Source organism: Genypterus blacodes, unplaced genomic scaffold (assembly GCF_046128005.1).
Source record: "Genypterus blacodes isolate CSIRO-AG114 ecotype Tasmania unplaced genomic scaffold, CSIRO-AGI_Gbla_v1 ptg000012l_1, whole genome shotgun sequence".
Lineage (NCBI taxonomy): Eukaryota > Metazoa > Chordata > Actinopteri > Ophidiiformes > Ophidiidae > Genypterus > Genypterus blacodes.
The window spans coordinates 7,934,554-7,959,058 of record NW_027466826.1 but is presented as its reverse complement, the minus strand read 5'-3'; the positions used below and the strand labels follow the sequence as shown (position 1 = coordinate 7,959,058).

Sequence of the window (24,505 nt, the reverse complement as noted above, 5' to 3'; positions counted from 1 at the left end):
TTTGGTATTGCTTTTTGGGTTGAGCGCACAGGTGGGATGAGGCGATAGGAGGGAGAGAAGTAACCAAGGAGAGGGCGGACGGGGTTAGCCAGACTATCTAGGCGGCGAACACCAGCGGACTTAAATTCCTATCAGATCGGGACAGTTGGGACGCCGCTGTCCAGCAGGATGTTTTGGTTCAAAAGGCTGCATTGGATTACTACATGAATATACAATGAACGCAGTGTGTATACATATATGTCACTACTAGGAGGTTAACATCTCCCTTTATCATTATGTTGTCTTCCCCGCAGCAGAAAGCCATAGATAAAGGCTTGGGTCGGAGGTCAGTTCTAAGGTAGCGTGGCCGAGCGGTCTAAGGCGCTGGATTTAGGCTCCAGTCTCTCTGGAGGCGTGGGTTCAAATCCCACCGCTGCCATATTGCGCATCTAAAGGACAAGTTTCAGTTTGTTACCTTCACACATTGTTCAAAAAGTACTGAGTCCAACATATTAATCACATTTCTATTGTCTGAGTCATTCTTGTAAATACACCCAGCGATAGAGTGATTTCTGTTCACATGGAGACGTAACAAGCCCCTCTAGGTGGACATACTGCTGCAGATATGTATGCCTCTTAGCTGTGTGTGTGTGTGGAGTGTGTATGACTGAAATGGTGTGGGACCCCAGCCGACAAAGCGGAGGAAAGGTTGCAGCCGGGCGGGTTAAGTGGTCATCCATCACTGTGGGAGAGATCCTGCTAGCTCCAGCCTTCAGGGTCAGCGGTGGAGGACACTCTCCTGACCCGGCTGCCAAAACATTTAACCGTCACCTCCCACAGCACCGGACTAGGTCATGTGTGCGTGTGCAGCCTCAATCAAGTTAACCCAAGCAAAGGTGACCTCTGATCCCCCCCCCCCCAGTCTGAACCATGGAAAACCTGCCCGCCTCTCCTGTTGGCGGACTCCCATTCACCAACCTGCACCACCTACAAGCCAAAGACTACTTCCCCAGCGGGACCCCCGAGTCTTCTGCGTGGGCGCACATGCATACGGGAAGCCGACATCATTTACACAGCGGTGCGATCAAACGCAAATATACCTCTACTTTTTCCTTTACATTCGCCGCTACGTTGACCCGGCATCACCAGGAGCGATCTTGCCGTGTTTTCAACTCTCATCAACCTCTCGACATTGAACAAACCAACCAACCGCCCAAAACCACAACATCCGCGCCCACCTTCCATCCCCCGGCCTTGCCCCTGAAGACCCCCGTTTCCGATCTGGAGCGGAGGAGCTAGTGGGGGGGGTGGTGGGATGGTGGTAGAGGAGAATAGAGAGCGAAAAGGAGATTAATGAAGAACCCTTTTGAAACACCGCTGCAGGCAAAGGAAGAGGAAATTGATTGAACCTTGATGAGAATTATATCAAGGGCTGCGTTCATTTGCGGCGATGGACTTTTTCCCCCGCATGCGTCAGGGAGTCAGGAGTCCTGTACATATGTATGATCTGTGCTCGACTGTGATTCAGAGTTAGAGGGAAGCACGAGGGAATGCTGGATTTCCATGATTTCTTCTTTTAACCTTCCTCTGACATGCCCTCTGATAATACTGGTTTAAGGGCATGTGGGCATGAATAAATAATGCACGTGTTGCTTCCACTGACAAAGTACATACTTTTATGGAGGTAACATTTTTTCCTGAATTGAATCTTTCCAATTACACTGAGCACGGAGAAGAATTTCCACTCGGCTCTGTGAATATCTGTTAATGTTACGAAAAAAAAACATCAACAACCGTCATTTAGAGACCTCAAACAAATAAAACGTCATTAATTTTACACCGGTTTCACAGCATGAATTTGATGTTTGATGTGAGTTTGGCAGGTTGACAGAATCAAGACCATTCCATCAGACCACTGGTGCAGTATGCTATATATGTGTGTGTGTGTGTGCGTGTGTGTGTGTGTATGGGAGAGAGGGTTTGGGTATAAGGGATGCCATCTGGCAGTGGCGCCTCACACCCAGCGCTGCCCGTCCCTGTGTGTCGGATCAGAACCGCTAGATCACGTATCCAGATCACTGCACACACCAAACATTACCAAAAATAAACACGCACCACATCACACACTGCACACCGCTAATACACAGATGCTTCGGGAGAGCACGCTAATTGCAGTCTGCCGTTGTCAATCAAACACCCCCTCCATTCTTCTCATCATTACCTTTTTTTTTCCCTTCATGCCATCTATTCTCCCTCAACCTGCCCCAAGGAGGAGCCCTACCACACACACACACACACACACACACACACACACACACACACACACACACACACATACATACACACCACCTCAGGGGACAACTGAGATCAATCCGTAGATGCTTGGAGATACTTCATTAAGGGTGGAGGAGACAGTGAAGCTTTGTGACGACACACAACTGAAACCACATTATGCAGCAACGACAACTGGTCAGATTGATCATTTAAAGGACGCCAATCACTGTTGTGTCCAACCCCTGACAAAAGCTGCAAGATAAAAGACAAAAATGAATTTGACAATAGCTCTGTCAGGGGGGAAAAGCCTCACATCTGCGACGTGATAACTTTTCTTGAATTATAAAAAACATTTTGAGCTCTAAAATCACCCAAAGCGCAGATACGTGGTTTTCACCTGCACCTGCTTCAGAACACTTCAAAGTCGCCCAAAACATGGAATTGTAGATGCTAAAGAGCTGAAAGTTCAATTAAGTTGAAGAATACAATGGATGTCTCTCACTGTATCTTTGCATTTCTGTATGTTTTCACTCATTTTTGATGAGTGGGTGGAAATGGAAACCCCTGTTAAATATTTCCTTCTTCTTTCATAAATAAGTCCATATCTTTTGATCGGCGCTATAAAACCTGAACAGGTGAAAGCAGCCGTACTCAAAAGCCACAAGACGGAGTGGAGTTGAGAAATCCAATGCAAAATGTTCTAATGTAAAAATCAAGGCCAACGTCGGAGATTTACTTAACAATTTTCCTCAGTAAAGATTCTCGGTTTTTCGCCTAACATCAAGCCTGTTTTGCGTTCGCGTGGTACAAACTGAAAAAGCTGTTCAGAACGTCGTATTTTGTTTTGTTTTTCTTTTTATTTCATACTCGCCCGGGTAAAACAATGTGAGGATGTGGGAGTGAAAGAACTGGAAAGTAGCTGGGAAACTTTTTCTTTTAATTCCCTTCGCCGGCTGTACTGTCTAGTATGCACCACTGTCAAAACAAATTAACAATCCTTAATGCAGGAGGTGTTCTAGTCAAAACAACAACACTCTCTGGTGAGCGGCTCCCAACTGTCCTTCAACTACCCCTCCCCCCTACACACACACACACACACACACACACACACACAGTCACGCGCACATACACACACATTCACAGCTGCTTTTCACAGGAACTTGGTCTTTTTTGCAGGAACAGGTGTTGGGCAACGGGAAGACATCTAACTGAACTCACACAGCATCTTTGATTCCAAGGATATTTTCAACTTGCCGAAAATAGGCAGTTTGTTTCTTTTCATATTCCGAGCTGTATAATGCCAAACGAAAAGGAAAAAAATCAATTAACTCTGAGGAGACTTTGTTTTTTCTTGCTTTTTCTTTTTACAATAAATAAGTCTGCAACCAACATCTGTATTAGAACAGCTGCACAGGGAGATGACTCCGACTTTAAGGGTAACTGCTACTTATGTGTAAATGTATGGACATGCTGAACGCTGCCTTGTAAAGATGATTGACCGCACTGTTGCGCCACTCGGTTAATCTTGGTGTCAGGCCGTGCTGGGTGCTTGCGTGTGGTAAGAGTGATTCTGGGGAGAGAATTACTGCCCGTCCATTCTTCACTCCTCCAGTCACGTTTTCCCCTCCATTCTTCCTTTATTCCCTCCCTTCTCCCCTCTATACTGTCCTTTCTCTCCCATCAAGCGTCTGATCAACTCCCATCTGAAAGAAATAAAAGGATAATAAAAGGAAATATGGCCCAAACAGGAATGGCAACATAAGGAATCCTTTAGTTAGAGTAAATGGTAATGTAAACCATTATAAGAAACTATTTACAACCCTTAGCACGCTGTTAAGTGCATACAAAAAGGTTCTCTCTTGAAATAAAAGTTTCTGCAACCTACAACCTAAAGAAGTACCAACTAATAAGACATAAAACCTCTTTGGTGCGCACCTCGCAACATCCACAGAGCACATTCATCCTCTCCACAGCAGTCTGCTGCTGGCCGCTTTCCCTCTACAACGCTCTGTAAACATTACACACATCAAGACATCAAGAAATTATCGCCGAGCATGCTGGTGAAGGGAAGGGGGGGGGGGGGGGGGGGAGGAGGGGTGTGGGGTGGGGGCTCGCAGAATCAATTTAGGCTTCTTCAAAAGCTCCACTTGAAGCTGGTGGCGGGCGAGACGGAGCAGAGATGCTAATCGCCAAAAGGTCCGGGTGTAATGCCTTCCCTCCCATTCAGCGCACTTGCCTCTGAAGCCGCTGTCTTAATTATCACCATAGGACATACATTACCAGACCAAACGCAAATGTCATCAAAACGACAATGGGCTCGCAGTTGCCGTTATCTGCGGGTGTTAATTGATCTTATCGTAATCACATTATCTAGTTCAAATAAGGTGCTTTAATAAGCAGCCCTGGCCATTTAGGCCCTCATAAATATCTACTGAGGAGCATAGACTCCTCATTCTCCCGCTGTTACTTATTGCACAGTGATGAATATATGCATTCTTTCTTTCTGCTTTCACGACAGCGCAGGAGTCTGCAGAAAGATGGGATTTATTTCACAGAAATATGACACCTTACATGTGCACCATTGGATCAAATGGAAATATTCTAGAGGTATTTTGCATTATTTTGCACCTTTTGGATAGAAAATGCAGAGTGACATCTTTGGTATCTGTGGCACCGCTGGGATCTCCACTAAGGTTCAGTGGGTTTACATAAAGCCCAAATACTGCTGATACAGCATAAGAGGTTGGAGAAAAACATTCCAACATTTGAAATGTGTTTTTATTTTATTTCTTTTTAATTCTGCAAATGATGATATGTAGTATTTGCTCTATTGTATTTGTTTTGATGATTAAGTTTGTGTTTCATATACATACAAACTCCAAACTTCTGTTTTTCTGTGGGAAGGCCTTTTTATGCATCATGATATATGTCAAGTATCTTCCCTTGATCATGGATGAACATAAAAGAAAAACAGCAATGTGTCCTTATTTAGACATAATTAAAGTGTCACTGGATTAAATAAAACGTATTTGGGCAGATTTCTGTTCAACAGCCCCCCCCCCACACACACACACACACACACACACTTGGAAATTATGAGTATATTAGTTTGTTCTTTCTCCTCTTCAATATCGCCGGATTTCCAATGAATTCTTCAGAGACAGCATTAGGAACACAGACAGGAGTTAATAAAAGTCTAATCAAAATAACTTCCAAAGCTTTGGCTTCTCTCGCTCTCTAAATGAGATCAAAGCAAAGCGTCGAAACCATTTAAGAATTACTAAGATCTGGAAGACAACAACAACAATAAGAGGGGGGAAAACGTAATGAATGGCCAGGCAACAAACAAATAAAATAATAAAAAAAAGGAAAATACAGCAAAGAGGAGGGATAGAACAAACCACCGGGGACGCTTCTCCTTTATTGTCTCTCTTCTTCTTTCATCTTGTGTATTTTTGTTTGTTTTGTTCATTTCTCCAATTGAGAGATTTGAGTTCTGGTGTATTGTCCAAAGGGGTGGGATGGGGTTCGGGGGGGAAGTTCCAGGGGGCCGACTTATTATTATTGTGTGCGTAACTGTGTGTCCTTGTTTGTATAATTATATTCCCCAAATTTCCATATGGGAAGTAGGCTAAGCTATAATTGGCTTGACAGTGTGAATGAATGTTGATTATTCCCTTTTTTATTATAATGTCAGAATCTGGAAACTGCTTCTCATTGTTTTTCCAGACTCAACTATTGCAAAGTTGACAATGTGGATAATGATTTTCTCTGCACATGTTTGAAGCAGATTTAAGGTATGTATGTCAAAGCTCTTAACTGGTGTGTTCTTGCTCTTTCTGGAAGGATTCTACCTGCTGCCAAGTCTGATTTTATTTTGGCACTCAAGTCTTTTCTTGTACTTTTGAACCACCACCATCGAGGCTTCCAGTCGCAGATCAAAGGTAGAATTACATCTCTTTTCATATGTAGGGAACTGTTATTTGGAAATTGCCTCGGCGCCTCCGCCGTGGCAACCGAAAGGCACCCACCAGAGGTTGGCCACACGAGGAGGGGATGCAAGGTTGACACGAGAAAACAGAAAACGAGACGGGGGGAGAGAGAAAGAGAGGGAGAGAGAGAGAGAGAAAGAAAAGTCAGCGAAGAAATCAATGTCAAGCTCGGTCTTCCTTTTCACCTTGCACTTGGAAAGCGGGGAGAGCTGAGGTGGCGCTGGAGAGGAGGGAAGATGAGGAGGAGTGGCACTGGAGGACACCTTGGGTCAATAAAGAATCAATAGGAGTGGGTGAAACTACACGCCGAGGATAAAAGACTGTGGAGTAGGCCTTGCTGCTGCATGTTGTAAGCGAGGCTTTGGTTGCTGGCAGAAAAGGAAATGTCCAGGGGTTACTCCACACACACTTCACCGCCAAAAAAACTTGCACGCGCTTAATTGCGTTAAGCTGGTTCCCGAACCTGGCGACAAGGGGTGGGGGAGAGAGACGTGGGGCCGGAGCTTTGCACAGAGCTGTTTGTCCACGGGATCGGGCCGGCAGTTTATTAGAAATGCAAATTGGGTTTGGTGTTAAATGCAAAGACACGCTCGCACCCGTTTAGATTCAGCTTGTTCGCTCGTCGCCGTGACCTCAAAGTAGCGGTTGGGCGTGCATCTCGCTATCTCTTCACACATTTAAACGTGAAATTTCAGTTCAAGTTCATTTAAAAAAACACTTTTGTGACACATTACACAAAATAATGCTTTAGACTTTAATATCTCATACATAAGCATAATTGCGCTAATTGTTTGTTATGGTTGAGGTGCGACACTTCAGTCGTGGAAATAACACAAATCAACTTACCTATTCTGACGGAAAAATGCACCAAAAATGTGTCAAAGTCGTTCTTCATTAAAATTGCAATGGATGTGTTGTGACAACGCTGACATATGGAAATAACGAGAAGATAAAGGAAGGAAAGAAACCCTTTGAAGTGTTGCGTTCTTTACACAAAGCGTCTCTTTCCCCGGTGAGGGAAAAACGCGACCAATTAGCAAATAAAGATATCAATTAAGGGGCGTAATTGAGATTGTAGATATATGAAATGAATTTCCCAAAGGTGTCTGGAATAATGAGTTCCACAGAGGTATTGGAGGTAGACTGATCACAACAGGATGGAAAAAAAACATTGTGACACACAGTATATAAAAGGTGATACTATTGTGTGTTGTTTATAGTATCGCTGCCTATCATCTCCCATCTTAAACTTTACAGCTGCTTGAAGAAAAACATTTGATTATGCATTGAACATTGTGAATTCTTTACCTCGGCTGTATAAAATGAAGCAAATTTGCCATAAAAAATCATGTTGCGCTCCAGCAGTCAGAGTGCAGTTAACATTCAAAGGCTGAACCGACGCCACACAATCAGCAGAAAAACCTAATAAAGTTGAAAAAAAAAGAAAAAGGCGGCTGATTGGGGAAAACAACACATCCTGTCTGACCCCGGCAGACGTGCACAACATGTCAGGCGCCTTATCCCTGCAGCGCACCTGTGTTCCAGACCCTCACCCTTTTGTGGGCCAAAGGTCACTCGAGCTGAAGTGGGCGTTTGCGCGAAGCAAGAGCGCCTTCAGCAATATGGCCGCCAGAGCATGAGAGAGCGTACTTATCAATTATAAAAGCAGACCTGGTCTTAGTTAATGATGTCCTAACACGGGTTTCTCTCTCTTTATGGCAATTAATGCAGCTGGTTGTGCTGAAGCTTGGCCCCATACATACAGTGTCAGCACCCCACTCCCACACATGGATACAGGGAGAGCCTATGGAGGAATAGATTCATCGTAAGGGCCACACATAGGAAACATACAAACACGGCTCCGTGCCCACACTTTGTTCATGATTATCTGTCTTCAAGCTACTTTATCCTCAGCTATACATCAGGTCGGGACCTCAAATGGCTAAGGAGCCTGTTTCAGAGTCCCTGCATGACAGAGAATACTAGGATGTATGTAGTCGTAGTCATTAGACCGGGTCCCAGGGACTGGGTTTTCTAAATTTGGTTCCCAGGCGGAAAAAAGTTTAACAACCCCTGCACCATTATGCTGGAGGAGAATGGATAATGAGGACAAGGTTGAGAGACAGCGCAGAGAGAAACCAAAATACACAAAAAAGGGGGCTATGTGAGCGCCGAGATCCGGAATTGCATCCACGCCCCCACCCACCCGACATAACAAACACAAAACATGCGCAGCTCTCCGTCTCTCTGAGGACGGACTCAGCGCTCTGCATATTGAATGAAACAAGACCAGTTCGAGATCTATTTTCAGTTGAAAATACACACAGACACACACACACGACACACACACATACGCTTTTCCTTTTTTGAACAGAGCATTGCCGAGTGGCTTGGCAGTACTCCGCTTGTGCTGTAGCCTGTAGTGCAAGGTCAAGGTAAGGGAGAGAAGTGTAAAAAATGAAAGCACTCACCTTTACCTTCACTATCTGTAAGAAAAGGCATAGAAAGTGTATCTATATCTCACCAGAGCAGGTCTTCTTATTACTCTCTATTTCGCTGTTGAGGTGCCTTTGAGCAAAATGTGCAAAAGCAGATGACTGTAATTATACAAGACTGGGTAGCACCAGCGAGTAAAAGTGGAGTTAACAGATAAAAACAACGACATGCTCGCTGTGCTCTGCTGATTACTCTTCGTTAAATACATGTTAAGAATATAACGCTACACTAACCGCTTTAGTAACAGTCCAATGTTCCGTTTCACATTCTACGGGCAGGATTTCAGCCGCGTGGGAGTGCGAGAAAGACGCAGAGATGCCGCACACCAAATCATGAAAAGATCAATTTTGATCATATCTGGCCGCCGAGCGTGTTCCCAGTAAGTGTGGACGATTGGCCGTGAAGTGTCCTCTGGTTATGAAGTGGTCTCTGGGCAGCTCAGACTTTTGGCAGGGAGACCGGGCAAGCGCACAGCTCGGCACAGCTTGCCACAGTTGACCGGCAGCCCAGGCAGATGGCCAGCAACCAAACAGCCCCTATTAGCATTTGGTCTGGATTAAATCAAATGCCCGGTGGAGAGCGACGTATCTCTGGAAATGGCCTTGGAATGGGTTTGGTGGAGTGGCGCTTTGGATCCCGGATTGGGGAGAGGGGTGGGGGGGGCTGGGCTGGGTACTGAGTGGATCGGTGTTGTTTTGGAGGCGGTTCAGTGGTTTTTGAAGTGTGAGAGTCATTGATGTTGGCTGGACTGCTCAGGCTTTCAGTTCCCCCCTGTAAGGCCGACTGGGACACGCTGACCCTGAGAAATGATTTGTACGTTTGTGTGTTTACATTTCAGGCATTTAAGCGGATGCTCGTAGCTGGAGGCACTTTGAAAGAGCCATGTGAGTTGAGTTGGATCAGCTGTTTGATGAGGGGATGAAATATGGCAGTTACACGGGTATGAAGTGATTCCCTCCTGTCACAGGTTGATCTTACGGATCGTTAGAGGTCCAAAGTGAGGTTGCAATTGCGGGTCTCATCTGCCCCGCTCTTGCATTGTTAATTAGCTGCCATAATGTTCTCATTCTGGTATTTTAAGAGGTAACGCAATGAAAACAAACCTGTACTCGGCCCAGAGAGTCTACTTCCACTATCTGCTACTAAATGCTTTAAGGGTAAGTTGCACCAACGAAAGAAGTGCACCTAATTGTTTTATGATCACGTTTGACAGAGGATTAATGAAGACAAAAGTAAATGGATACTGGTTTGACTCGACCAACACCAAGGATGGGTATTGTTTCTTTAAGTAAACTGATAAAATGGAGTGGGGAGAGAGAGTGGGGAGAGGGAGAGAAAGTCAGTGACCTGTCATGTTTTTTTCCATCTCTATGCCTCACTCCCTCTCACACACACACACACACAAACACACACACAGGCCACGCGCACTTTAATCTGAACTGATTGCATGTCCACTTACATAAATTATGGACTGTGGCAGCTGCATTATTTACTCAGCAGAATTAAAAAGGCATGCCAGGTTGCTAGATGCCGTCACATCTCTCTCTCTCTCTCTCTCTCTCTCTCACACACACACAGAAAGGGAGAAAGAGAGAGGGAGAGAGAGAAAGAGAGAGATTAAGCAGGGGTGAAGTTTGAACAGAAGTTGTCCTCTATACTGATTTCCAGGTAAGAGCGTCTCTCCTTGACCCTGAGTTGAATTCCCTTTCTATTCTTCCTCCTCTTCTCTCCTTTATTTGCTCTTTGTCTCCCTCCATTTCATCCATCTGTCCTCCTCAGCTCTCTGAATATGCCCCATCAACCATTTTACGTCCTTCCTCCCACATCTGGCTACTCTGGGGTTGGGTGAGGATAAATGTCATCCTCGCCATCCTCCTCTTTTCACTCCCTCCTTCTCTCTCAACCTTTACCCTTCATCCTGTCTTTTTCTGACATCTTTCCAGTCGTTTTCATTCTTGGTCTTCTCCTCCTTTCCCGTCTACCTTCCTTCCTCCTACTTCCTCCACTTTTTTATTCTCTCTTCAATCTTTTACCTTAATTCCATTCTCCCCTCTCTGTGAGTTTCTTTTGTTTCGTCTCAAATCATTAATTTGCAGTTCTTCGCTCCGTTTCTATCTTTTCCTTCCTTTCCATCATCTTTCCTACCTCCACTCCTCTTTGTCTTCCCCTACATCCTAAAATTCCTCCATTTTCCCAACCTTACCGTGTCCTTTTTATCGGCTCATCCAAATTTTCTTCCTCCTCTTCTTCCCCAACTATCACCCCTCCTTTCTTTACGTGTCCTTGTCGGGCAGCTTAATCTCTTCCAGTACCATTTTCGTCAAACTTGCAACAAAGACAATACAGGACTCTTCCTCATTTTACCCCTTTCCTCATCAAATTCCTCCACTCACTCCATTATTCCTTTCCTACCTCTTCTTATCAGCAGTTTCTCCCTTAAAACTCTACACACACACACACACACACACACACACACACATACAGACACCCTGTGAGTTCTCCCCGTCCAGTTTTAGTTTCCCCCATATTTTCCTCTCGCTGTCCTGCTCTGCATTTTCCATCACACGAGACGGGACCTGAAGTTAAGCCAAGAAACTGCGAGAATAGACTACAACAATATTGTGACAAGGCCCAGTCACAGAATAAGCAGAGGGAAGAGGAAGCGAGAAAACAGAGGAAAATAAAGAGACAGAGGAGAAACTCAGAGGGATACAGCAAATACAGAATAGTAAAGAGCATCGGAAAACAGCAAAGTATGGCCAATAAACGATTAATAAAAGCGCGAGTGATTGGAGATAAAGTTGATACAAATCCGATTGGACAAAAGACCAAGATGTACGCACACACTTGACTTCTTTTTCCTCTTGTTTTAGCCCCACTGTGGCTTCTGTTTTGCACACAGTGAAGCGAGCACATTAGAGCCCATATTCACAGCAAGTCAGCCTTTTTTCCAGCCTTCAAGTCAGCGGCACCAAGGTTTAAATCAGTATGCAAAGTGTCACAGCGGGGGCGGCTCCTTACAACAAAAAATATTCAGGAAGCTTTTGCTCGGGAACTTTTTTTGGACACCGAGCGACGCCTCCGGTGCCGACGGAGGAGAAGAAGGCCCGGGAGAACACGACAAGAGACAAGAGAGAGGATACGGCGAAAAAAACAAGAAGGAGAGTCCGCTTCTCCGTGTGAGCTTCAAATCTCGTAGACGCAATCCATGGCTACAGCGCGGTCGACTTAATTCCTAAAATATAGAGCGGCGCCGGCTATTCATGTCCTGTTATCGCAGATTTTGGTGAGGCTACAGCGCGGCCTCATAGCGCGGCCGCTTCGCTCTTGAATATGCATGGTGCCAAGCGGAGGAGAGAGAGAGAGAGAGAGAGAGAGAGAGAGCACCAGGCGAGACACAGAGGATTTGATGTTCAATAAAAGAGAAAGCCTTTGACATGGAATACGAGCGGGGCCCAGCCTCAATATAAAAGAACCAGGAGGGGAATTAGATGGATGGAGAATTCCTTCAGAAGTACAGACAGAGGGGGGAGAAGAGAGAGTTATGAGAAAAAGGAAAGGGGGTATTTGAGTGTTTGTGCATCTGTACGTGTGTGTGTGTGTGTGTGTGAGTGTGTGACAGAGGCATAGACGCACTTCTTCAAAACATTCTCCTCTCCCTGCTCTTCCTGGCTGAGTATATATATAATACAAACCTCAGGATTGAGCATAAGCAGGTTGTTGAGAAGTCTTATTGCCGCCGCTCTTTCCCCCCCCCAACTCAACAGCTCCATTCGCCGACCTCACACACACACACACACAACCACACACACACACACACACATACACAAGCCCCCCGCCAAGCCCTCCTATAGGCTTTACACGCCTTTTAAAGATTACCTTTAAAATCACTGAGTCACATAACGGCCTCTTTAAATTAGACACCAGGCCTACAGGTCAACCTCATTATGGATGCCATTAGCGACGACGCAGCGAGGGTGTACGAGGAAGTAGTTGTTTAAGGGCCACTAAGTGATGCTGGTTAATGCTCAATAAGAGGAACGCTCGCCTTAACATGGAGGACGGCAGCTTAAAAGCGGCTGGAATACAGTAAGTGTTACGTTTTATCATGGACGCACAACTCAGTAACCGCCAAACTAACAGAATCAGTCAATTAATCCGAACACAACTTACATATTCACGGCTTTTACATGAGCAGACGTAGATTTTTACATTGATATACGCGTAGAAATTCATTTACCGCCTTAATTGGGGCAGAATCGAAGCAGTATTCACTTACATTTACACATATTTGACAGGGATATTGAAGAATGTGACATGTACAATATGATTCCTGTCAAATATTGTAAATTGTAGCACGTTATGGTACAGTTTTCGTGAGAGGATAAAAGTTTAAGCGAGGATAACGTTGTAGGGAGACCGACGCTGAATAATGCACATGCGGCAACGTATAAGCTGAGTGGCGGAAACGGCATTGACATTCATGCCCGGATTTCACATACATACTGTATAATGCACAGTCACGGATGCAGCCGGGGAAGACATCATCTCAGGGGCCTGCTGGGGATGCGATGTGTGCGCTTTGGTCGGGGCAAGTCCCATATTAAGTGTGTTTTCCGTTGCAATTAAGGCTTTGGCCTGATCCCTTCTGACACGGTAATTGTTATTTCAAACGCAGATTAATAAATCATGGACATCTAGTTAAGAATTAAAATAGGTCTTCACCGCTGCTGCAGCCCGGGCTAACCTCCACATCTCTGTCCCTACACACACACACACCCACACACACACACGCACACACACGCACACACACGCACTCACACAAACACACACACAAACACAGGCATCATCTCTCTGTTATGCGTATGAATTTTAATCTACACACACGAACGCAAAATACACATGCAACACATTGTCTGAGCATGCATACTCATTTTATATAGGTAAGCGCTAACACACACAACATCTACAGTACACTAACCCCCCCTCCACACACACACACACACACACACACACACACACACTCAATGTGTTTCAATCATGTAATGTAAATTTGTATTTGTACATTTAAATAATAAAACCACACTCTATATTCATCAAATCGTTTGCCCGCGTTGATGAATTTCAGTGGCAAACAGGAAGTGTGTTTACTGGACAATCGTTATCAAACAAATTAACATGGATGGCACATTCAGCAACATCCATACCGTAGAGAACATACACATCTACACACTTGGTGACCAAAATACTGTTTTTTACTGAATGACCAATGGTTATATGTGTTTTATTTTGGGATTAGACTGTTATGAAATTGCGGGAAACCTAAAAGTAGAGGAATAAAATGATGAAACACAACATTATATCATGCACACACACAGAATGTAAACGGCTGAGGTACCTACACGTGAATGTACAGTATATGACCCAGTGCACAAACAGGTAAGTACACACACACACACACACACACACACACACACACACACACACACACACACACACACACACTTAGTGTATACATGGGCACTTGAGATGTGCATCAAAATAAATGGGCTCTGATGAGAAGGAAAAGCATTGAAACAAGCGAAGGAATCTGCATAATAAATCCAGCAAACATTGAGTTTCTGTCTGCTCGTCTTCTCTCTGCTTCTCCTCCTCTTCCTCTAAGTCTTCATCCCTCTCCCTCACCTTCACCGGCAACTTTCCCCTTGGTCTTTTTTTTTCATATTTAGCCAGTAATCCTCTCCTTCCTCATTGTCCTCCATCAATCCAAACACATTCCCTCCTTTAATATCTAATGGAACTCTCCCAGCCTCCTTTCCTCATTTTTTACCTCTTTATAACCTTTATCTGTCCCCTTCCCCTTTTTCTCTGTCCATTCTTAGTCTTACCACATTGCTTTCATCCATCTTCCCTCCTTCAGTCCTCCCATCAACTCTCCCTACCTCCTCCTCTCCAGCCTCCATCCATCTCTCCATCCTTTGCACACACAGAAGACTGTGGCGGGGTTGCGGTCCAATACAAAATTTATGCTGAATAATGTGTGTGGTGGCCACGTCGCATGCCGTCGTCTCTACGCCCTCCAAAAAGAACCAGGATCACATACACACACGCATCACGCACCCACACTAACACACACACACACACACACACACACACATACAGTCTCCTGTGGTCAAAACAGAGCACTTAAGCTATCACCGTGGATTAGCCTGAGACTTGTAATGCACCTTTAAGTACGCCAGGGCCCTTTTAAGCCCTGCAGACACACACACACACACACACACACACACACACTCGTGAGAAAACACAAACATACTCACACTATACATACACATTACATGCACTCACAATTGAGATTGTGTGTGTGTAAAAATATCCATCCTAGTATCAAAATAAAGCATCCATACAGTAGGACAAACATGTTTTATACATAAATAGACGTTGACTTAAATGTTTGAGTGAGTTTTACAAGCCAGAAGCTGATAAGAATGGACAAAGGTCACTGAACATCATGTCTCTGTAGCGCCTCCTACTGATGGAATCTGATCTGAGAAATACCACATTCCACCACAAGGGGAATCACTGCCTCAAATGTCAATCATGTCTGACGCTTTTGTGTGGGAGGAGCTGTGGAGGCAGGATTAGGTTGCGACAGGTATGGAGAAGGCAGAGGAGGAGGAGGTAAGAGATGGAGGGATACTGTGCTCTCTTCTTCTGATTTAATTCAGCACACACCTGGAGAAATGACGCCAACAAAATGGGCGCCAGGTAGATAAAGGGTCAAGATGTACGTCACACAGATGCATCTCACACCCTACAACACCCTGATCAAGACCCAGATGCCGTGGATTTGCCTACATCAGAGTCTTAAGGCACAAAACAGGAGCTCTAGAATCTAAACAGAGTGAATTCTTCAGCATGTGAGAACTGTTTTCATGCTAGTTACTCAGGCTGCATCAACAAATTAAGTTTTCAGAAAAATTAAAAAGACAAGTGTGTGTGTGTGTGTGATGTGTCCTGGGATTTTCCAGAACTCCAGCTGACCCTGTTTGCATTAAAGTTTGCATTAATGTGCTTGTACATGCGTAAGTGTCTTGAATGAGTGTGTTGCCTGTGGAGAGTTTTGGAGTGTATCAAATGGGCCTTGAAATGTGTTTTGGCTATCCATGAAAGATCAGTGGGTGATCAGCGGGCCTGAAGGACCCCCGTCGGTGACCCCACATGTTGGCTGAATGCAGCTCCCTAATCCAGTGTGTCACCTCACACTGCCGGGCCCTTCACCTCCTGGCGGAGAGATGAATCAAAGAGAAAGGGCCTCTCGCTGGCCTTGCTCCCAAAGAAGAAAACAGAGGTGGAGAATGGAGAGATGACCTTATAAGAAGGAGCAGATGAGATCAGATGGTTAGATGACAGGTCAAACAAAGTGGGGGAGAGAGAGAGAGAGAGAGAGAGAGAAAGGTAGAGAGAGGCTGGGAGAGGGAGAAGGAGTGGGGCAGAGGAGAGGCGGCGAGGGCAAAGTGAGTGCAGGGATATAATGAGGAGTGTGTGGACTGAGAGGGATTAAGCGGTCACGCCGGGTTTTAGGATGTGTGTGAGTGTGTGTGTGTGTGTGTGTGTGTCTAACAGAGTAATAGAGAGGCCATTTGATGTGGTCAAACATAGTTCATGCACTCGGCAGGCGGGTGCTGACGTGCACGCACATACACACACGCACAGGCACTAATTTATATCAACTCACTAATTTATATGAACTCCTTGGAAAACCTGGACCACAACCTGAAGAGGAAAACATCATTTTCTCCATGTTGGGATAATAAAGCGATTTAATGGAATGCATGTAAAGACCCTAATGTGACAAAGTCCAGATGAGTCTTTGCTTAAAATGAAGTACTCGTGGTCAACGGAGATGATGGCGATACGGTTGTGTAAACACACACACACACACACACACACACACACTGGCTGGACATCTTGATCCATCTTTCGATTCATCTCCACATTTCCCAGTCTTGATTCATCAGTCATGGTTAATTGTGTTTTTTGGGGAGTTCTTCATATAAATTCTGTGAAAAACAAACCCTACTCCATGAATGGATATTGAAATAAAACAACAGCAAAATAACAAATGAAACCAAAGCAAAAATCCCCCAAAAAGGGCCACAGCGTCGAGACAAATGTATGTAACTAAGTGGCTAGTGGCAAAAAGAGCCAAAACAAGCAAACATCACAAAACAACTCTATAAGTGGTCTAATACGTTTGAAAATAATTTACATATTTGCTCTCAAATGTGTGTGTGTGTGTGTATGTGTAAACCATTGGATGCACTTCTGACTATGTCGCCAAATCTTTTAAATAAAACCATCCACAGTTAGTTTGCCTAGTCTGCACTTGCACAGGTCAGGTTTTGGATTGAAGATGTTGCTCGGAATCAAGTTTCATTCCAGCTAAGCCTTTCAAACGGCGTTCCAACCATTTTAACGATAACTAATCTCACTAATGATACAGCTGAGACCAGTTTAGTCCGGAATTGGTCGGACATTAAACCTCCGTAATCAGAGAGGCAGCAGCAGCAGCAACAGCAGTGTGGCGTCAACTCCACCTGCTGCGTCTGAAAAGGGTCAAAGGTCTCAAAGGAATCAAGGCAGTGGTCTGGATCTGACTGGCCTGTCTGTCTGCCTGTCTGCACAGAGGTCAGCGGTTCAGCGGTCAGCAGCAGGTGAAGCTTCTCTCAGCCAATCAGATAACATTACACTCAGTGATCAGTTCATCTCCACTGCCAAACTGTCCGCACTCATGTTGCATTGTAACACAGCGGGGCCTTGTTTCCCCTTGACTGACATCCTTAGTCGGTGTGATTTCGGGCTTTTGTTTTACGTGTACGTCTACCAGGGCAGCTGTCCGTGGTGCTGAAGGGAATGATGAATTAATTGAGCAAACAATAAGAAAGAAAGCGTCCAATGCCTATACAGGTCCAGGTTCTAGCCCAGGTGTTCCTCTCCCTCACTATTTGGGGGATCCGGGAGACATTGCCAGGCCAGATGGGACTATGATCCATCCAGCATATTCTGGGTCTAACCTGTGGTCTCCTCCCAGTTAGCCGACCTAACCAAACAGCGCCCCCTAGAGCGCCCCCTAGAGCGCCTCCTTAAGCTTCAAGACCTCGTCTGCGTCTTCCGTAAATTGAAAAATCTCCATTTACAGACGGCGACCTTAGAGTCAGCATGGGTACACACAAACACTCTGATGCGTTGCCCTGTTAATGTTAGTGTGCACGTTGCAACAAATCGTACGAAGGCACTGTATGCTGTCTACAGAGGCAGGCGCTTGACCTCACGTGACCTTACAGGAAAGAGTGTCTTTAAATAATGCAATTCTACAAACCAAAGGACACAAAGCACAGGGGTCACTGTCAAACTAAACTGAATACTTTTCAAAACCCTTTGGGGCGAAAACATGCACTATAGGTGTATTACTAATTCCTCTAAGAACAAAGGTGCTTCCCAATTTTAATTTTAGAGATCAGTCTTCCTTGAACTTATCAACTTCACAGAGTCCCCAAACGTGGATTGCGGTGAATGTGTTGGTTTGTTCTCCTGTAAGAGGTGAGAACGGAGGGGTGGGAACGGTTCAAACTCCTTCTCACCGCACAGGCCGGATACAATAAAGGCACAGGTTTCCTACTTGACCCAGGGGAACTTTGAGAGGAGTCTGTTAAACCGTCGGGGTCCGTACGTCGTGCTCCAATCATCGCCAGCTTTTAAATGGGAAAACATGGGTTCTCTGAATAGCGGTGCTGTTAACAATGATGATCCTTGAACTGCGAGCTACACGCGTGTGCCCACGACAACAAACACACACAGTTCCACAATAGGACACAAAGAAATACAAAACGTGCATCTATACAGTTCACACACAATAGGAAATACAACATTTTATTATTGAGTGGTTAAATAATTTCCGACGTGTGTGTTTGTGTCTGTGTGTGTGACAACTTGTTGATTCAAGTTAGTTTATTTTCCCAGAGGATCTTATCTACATGAGATCAGCCAAGGCACGCAGCCATGAAGAGTTAGCGTCACGGATTAGAAAACACATGTCGACTATCAAAGATTCCCCCAGTAATAAAAATGACGAATTGCAGTAAATATGACGCGCATTGATGCCAAATACAGGAAATCATGCCCTTTAAATAAGACTATTCCCCCTTAAACCTCCAAAATCGGCGTGTCCACACTTAACTCAAGTTTACAGTAATTGAGGCGATACAGCGGCTTAGACGACGAGATAAATGCAGAAAAGGAAACAAAAACAAGCTGCTCATTATGCTGCAAAAGTTCCTTAAAGTTAAAAAATACCAAAAACAATTATCCTTGGGAGTGTTTGTGCTACACATACATATACATATTTCTAAAAAACAACTTCTACATTGAATTTAGAGATCTTTCTTAGGTATTTAAAATAAAACACCTGAAGCATTTTGAGCTCAGCAGGTGCACGATTACGCAGATAAGCGCAAAGAAAACGTGTAAATACTCACAATCTGTGTTACGCTATTAGACATTCGGCTGAGCTCCATATTTCTTTCTGGCGATTAAGTGATTATAAAGTGGAACCAACAGCCAGAGAGCCACTGGTTCATTTATCTATAAATACTCTATATTGACGACGGTTAGCGAGCACAATATGTTGGATGTGAAATAAACAGAGCAGCTGGAAAATACCAGATCTGTAATTTCAAAATAAAATGTTCTCTAACCAGCCTGAGCAAGCAGACATCAATAACTAAAGTGCCAAGAGACCATGAGAAGTTCTGCTATCATTCATTCATGTTCTATATAATTATTGGCTTTGAATGTAGCATAAAGCCTATAAAGGAAATATACTTTTATATGTGTCTTTTAAACATCTGTGCTTGTTGTTGTGTGCATCACAGTGCGTCAGTGCATCACAAACAGCTTTTTTCTGTGTGTCGTGTTCTTGTACAGATGATGAGCAGCAAGAGCGCAGCCTAGTGGTGACAAAGGAAGCCCGGCACGATGTGTGTTCATCTAATTCGCATGGGCAATGTAATCAATACGTCTGACGGAACCAGAGCGGCTGGTGTCTGCGGGGTTTTTACACGAGTTGCCATGGTAACGGTGTACATCCTCATGCACACATACACAATTATGCACACGAATACTCAAAAATGAATATACGTTTTTTTTAAAAGGGAGCATATGTGCAATTCAAGAACAAGCACACATGCATACACACACATGTTAAGTGTGAAGCTCCTTGTTAAAGTTGAGTGACTCACGCACACACACACATTACCAAACCACTACGAAGAAACACTCCAATGCAACACACTTCCACTTGTGCACAATACATCCTTGGACAGTGAAATAACTCACTCTCGGCACGCACACACACACACACACACGCACACACGCACACGCACACACACGCACACACACACACGCACACACGCACACACACACACACACACTGCTCTGACCCCAGAGAGCGGGCCAGCTGTGTGTGTGCTGGAGCAGTAACCCCGGCGTTAATTATAAATCAATGGGCCAACTGTAAACGCACACAGAGTGCATCTCTGGCACACATGACTTCTCGCATGCATGTCAACATCCATAGGGTATATAAGCCGTTTAAAGTGCCAGGGCCCCTGCAATATTCATGGCTGATTATAACAGATGGCAGACACACTCGCTGCGGCACAGACAAGACGACAATCCAGATACACACTCAGAGTGAAGGAGGATTCAACTTTGGAGAGTGTGTGAGGCCGCCGCAAAAGAATCACTGCTCACACCTGATGCTGAAACACTGTGATATAAAAGGAATCATCCACATTTTATAGGATTAAATATCTATAAAGGGATGTTACTCGATTGTTTTCTCCTACTTCAGTTTCCCAGCATGCATTTCAACAACAACCCTCAGTGAACTGCCTCGGACTTGTTGCGTGGAGCCATTTATTTGTGGTCAGAGAGAGACTATAGAAGTGATGAGAGATGCTGCAGAGTGTGTGTTGTAACTGTTTTAGCAGGTTAACAGCTCTAAATGTTTCATCCGTATTTATTTTAGGTTCAAAAGCTGCGATCTGACCAAATCTAGTTTCAGACATGATATCGTATTCAGGGTCATGTTTTGTCTCATCGTCCTTGTTTCAAAACAATGCAATCTGCAGAATCGGGTCTTGTTTTAAGTAAACAGATTTAAATTTGAGGCAAAATAACCAAAGATAATTACTCGTCATCTAAAATCTTTGCTCCAGCTGTTTATGTCTTCCTGCGTCAGGATTGTGAGCTATTAAAGTGACAACACGCTGAAATGCAAAGTGATTGTTAGAGAATTATTATTTTTATTGTTATTCTTTAACGAGTTTGGTTTCCCTGCCATGATTTTAAAATAACCTCTCAGTAATACCAGACTCTTATTCAGGAAATGATTGTCAAAGTTAAAATACAGGGAAAGTCATTTCCACTGATAGACCTGTCAAGTACACTATGTCCTCATGTTAACAGCTCACACCCACGCGCACACACATAAATCATGCATACAGACACACACACAAACACACACACACACACACGCCTGTGCGTAACAACTCTCACCGTAGCCTCGTAAAGCTTGTCTTGAAGCAACATGAGAAGGGAGGGATGGAGAGAGGGAGGGGGCACGAGCGAGTGATGAGGGATTGGAGGGCGATCGAGTGGGGTCTACAAATTAGATGTAACCGCTCGTACAATTATGGGTCTATATTGCTTAATGTGGTCTGTCACAACAGCGAAGCGTCAACAGAAGGACTGGGGATGTGAGGCAAAGAACGCAAAGAGAAAGAGGTGAAGGGGAGAGAGAGACCTTGGTCACACTTAATCTCAAGGGGTCGCAAATGCTGTTGTTGTTATAAAGAAATTTAGAAGCCTCCCCTCCTCGTTCTCTTCCTCTTCTCTCTTTCTTGTCCTTCTTCTTCTTCTTTGTCTGCTCTACTCCTCCTCTCCCGCACTTACCCCCCCCCCCCCCCCCCCCGTTTACACTGAGGGCAGTAAGCGGGGAAAATTTGGATGCTAATGCCTCTAAGGAGACGCTGAGTACTTCACGTGAAGCATAGGATCAAGCATGAACACACACACGCACATACGTACAACCTGCTTATTGTTCCTCTCATACAGATTGAACTTCTGCACATGACTGCCAGGTGGTGTTTATCTTTTTTTTTCACTCCAGCACTTTCACACACCTCTTAATCAAACAATCACTCAGATGTAATTTTTTGAATCCACACACACGTAGAAACACACGCTGGGACACAACATTATCAAGTGTGCATGTACACAATCACACCGAAATGTAAACAGCGTGCATTTACACGTCCATATTAATTTCAAGTGGCTTACCTCCATTACTTTCACTCAAGCACGATGATCCACACACACAAACACAGACACACGGAATTTGTACAAACACTTACACAACAGCATATCAAACTATCCGTACTTGAATAAGAATCACACTCAGTATACACACACTTGATTGTACAGACAGTGTGTGTGTGTGTGTGTGTTACTGATTCTCTTCCTCTTACAGATGGCACTATGAGGAGGTATCACCATGGAGATTCCCCTCATTCTCATCACCACAGAGACAAACAGACTTCGAAAACATGCAAGAAAAAAAAAATGCAGTTTTTCAAAAATGTATACATAACAGGAAATGATGGGCGAGTAAAAATCTAAGATATTTTTTTCCATATCTTACAAAGACTTGAGGCAATTTGTGACTTTGTCTCTGTCTATGTGTGTGTGTGTGTGTGTGTGTGTGTGTGAGCATTAAACAGAAAAATGGAAGCTACAGGCATGCATGCACACATCCGCTCCCAACTCAACCCTGATGTATAAATCACTCAAAAGAAGTGTGGTCATGGTGGAGTGTGACAGGCCTCTTATACGGTACACACACACTCGTAAAACACACACACATACCGTCACACACAAATCAACAAACCGGATGGCGAGGCAGAGGAAGAGAGGAAACCACAGGCAAAAGTCTTCTACCATGCCTACACCTGACCACACTTCTTACACGCATACATACACACACAAGCACCACATTTCCACACTGGAACACACACTTTCACACAAGAGGAAGTGAGACGGACCGCAGCATCAACAGTCACACTGCAGGACCGCTAGGGCGAGAACGAAAGAGTAAAGAAGAGGCAGGGACGAGAGATAAGGAGAGAAAAGTGCAACCCCCCCCCCCTTTAAATCACTCCATCTGACAGGTCAGCGGGAGGAGAGATGGAGGGAGAGAGAGAGAGAGAGAGGAGAGAAAGAGAGAGAGAGCGAGAGAGCGAGAGAGAGAGAGAGAGAGAGAGAGAGAGAGAGAGAGAGAGAGAGAGAGAGTATCAGGTATAATTCAGAGTTGTGTAATTTACTGTTGGAGTTATTGTAATCAAAGGCAGACACACACATTTATGCACATGGATATGAGAGTGTGTCACAGTGTGGGTCCAAACTTCAAGTGTTTCCCTCTTTTGTCCGTCTGTGGTCTGTTTTGTGTACGAGCTCACACACAAATACGTGCACACGGCAACATACTTTAGCAACACGGGGAGATGAGTTATATGAAAATGATGGGAGAGAGGGAGGGGAGGGAGAGAGAGAGAGAGTAAGCAGGATTAAATGGAGTTAGACTTAGTGTGTGAAAAAAGGAGGGAGAGCTAGAGTGGCAGGAGAGGAAAAAGAGAATGATAGCAAGGTCAGAGCAAAGAAGATGAACAATTAGACAGAAGTGAGATTTGAAAAGAAGGTGTTGAAAGACCCATGGACAGAATTCCACGAATGAGGTTGATGCCGAATGACACAGAGTGAGAGAAAGAGAGGAGAGAGAGAAAAGGATGAGGGGATGAAGGAAAGAGGTGAAAAAGTAAAACAGAGAGAAGCAGCAGACTCAATGCGGAGGAAAAGAAAGTGGAGAAAATAACAGAGAACAGCAGAAAAGAGGGGGAGAATAGACTGAGTACATCAGAAAGAATGTAGATCTGGAGAGAAAGCAATGGAGAAAAATGAAGAAGCATTATGAGTGAGAATGAGAAGAAGAAAAAACAAGAAAATGGTGCAAAGAAATGGAGAGGGAGGAAGATTTAGTGAGACAGTTGAGTTTAAGCTAAACAAGAAAGTATGAAAAGGAGCAAGGAAAAGAAGGAGGGAGAAGAGGAAGCAGGATAAAGAGAGAGAGAGAGAGAGAGAGATAAAGACAAAGAGGAGAGGGAGGCTGCCCACTCTCTCTCCCTCTCTCTCCTGAAGCCTCTTAAAGGCCTCAGACTCTCATGTTTATTAATGACACTGCGATATGACAATAGTGACACAAAGCCTGTTTACAGGGAGCTGGCTGGCTGCAGCCAGCTTGAAACTGTTTAGCATGCTGCTCTACTGGGATTTATCACACTGCACCGCTGTCGCTGCACTGCTCAACTTAATACGCCAACACGGGTTTTTCCACTACGTGTACAGTACATTTACATTTTTTTACATTTTCAGCATTTAGTTGACACGCTTACGCCGAGCGACTTACAATGAGCGCGCAGGCGGAAATAAGCTCTAAGCTCGCTTGTTGGAATTACAGACGAGAACGGGAAAGGGGTCAAAGGTCAGAGTCTTAGTGGCCTTATCATGTCTTAAGTGACATTTCAGTGTGATTTTGACCTATATGATTTCCGCTAAAATCCAATGAAAGTGATCATCTAAGAAAGATC

At 44.5% G+C, this 24,505-nt stretch overlaps 1 non-coding gene across 1 annotated transcript; it reads left to right on the top strand.

The window, feature by feature from the left end:
- The first annotated feature begins 336 nt into the window (after window positions 1-336).
- Window positions 337-418, top strand: trnal-uag (transfer RNA leucine (anticodon UAG)). Its single transcript has one exon. It is a non-coding gene; the product is annotated as a tRNA-Leu (tRNA).
- The last annotated feature ends 24,087 nt before the right edge of the window (window positions 419-24,505 follow it).